The sequence below is a fragment of the Orycteropus afer genome, unplaced genomic scaffold, assembly GCF_000298275.1.
Source record: "Orycteropus afer afer isolate SDZICR_OR568_19922 unplaced genomic scaffold, OryAfe1.0 scaffold00405, whole genome shotgun sequence".
In the NCBI taxonomy this organism is placed as follows: Eukaryota; Metazoa; Chordata; class Mammalia; order Tubulidentata; family Orycteropodidae; genus Orycteropus; species Orycteropus afer.
In genome coordinates, this window is record NW_006921992.1 from 1,612,279 (window position 1) to 1,613,346 (window position 1,068).

Here is a 1,068-nt window from a genome sequence, read left to right on the forward strand (position 1 = left end):
GCTTAACTGTTGAACCACCAGGATTCCTTGACAAGCAGGTATCAGTGGTATATAATGCATACTTTAAAAAATACATGTAAGAAGTCCAGTTTCCACTTACTTTGAATCTGCTGTTGGCCACGTACCATGCTAGGCTCATCGCACTCACTAATGATCATGTCCATCCTTGCCGGGGCTGCTGGAGAGGGGCTGGTTCTCACCCTCCCAGGCAGCATCGCTCTGACTCACGACCACCCTTTGGGGGAAGAGTGAGTACTACTCACATTTGACAGACAAGACTAAGGCCCCAGCAGGGAAGGCTTTGTCTAAAATCCCACAGCTGTTGGAAATAGGTGTGGAGTTTGACCCCAGGTCTGCACTACACTAGGGGAACAGACAGAGCGTGGTCACGCTGACGACAGCTCCTCCTTCCTGAGCATTTTCTATGTTCTCTGCCTGCTAGTTTTTAAAGGGCTCTTGACACAGGGCTGCAATGAATGTTCACAGCAGCCCTGACAGGTAGGTTCTGGTGTTAACCCCATTTGCAGATAAGCAAACGGAGGTTCAAGAGAGGTAGGGTCACTTGTCCCATGGTCACACAGCCGTGATGGGCCCAACACAGTGATCTATCCTGTGGTCCTGTTTTTTGTTTGTTTTCTGTTTTACTTTATTTTAATGATATTTTACCATGATGTTTTAAAAATTAACTCTCAGAAAGACAAAACATTGCTAGTACAGTTGTGGCCTCCTGGCTACCCCTCCCCAATCACACCACCTCACTCTCCCCAGACAACCTACCCCTTGGTGTTTATATTGCCAAGATTTCTTTATACTTGTTCTAATATGTTGTTCTTAGTTGCTGCCGGTTCAGCTCTGACTCATGGTGACCCATATACAACAGAATGAAACGTTGCTGGGTTCCGTGATGTCGTCATGATTGCTTGAGTCCATTGTGGCCACTGTGGGTTTTGAGTGCTGTTCCGTTGTTTCCTGCATGAATCTCAGCCTGGTACGGTGCTCACTCCCAGAGGAAGCCCCTCCTGCCCCAAACTAGAAGGGTCAGAGGAAGCCAGCCTGGCCATGAGCGGC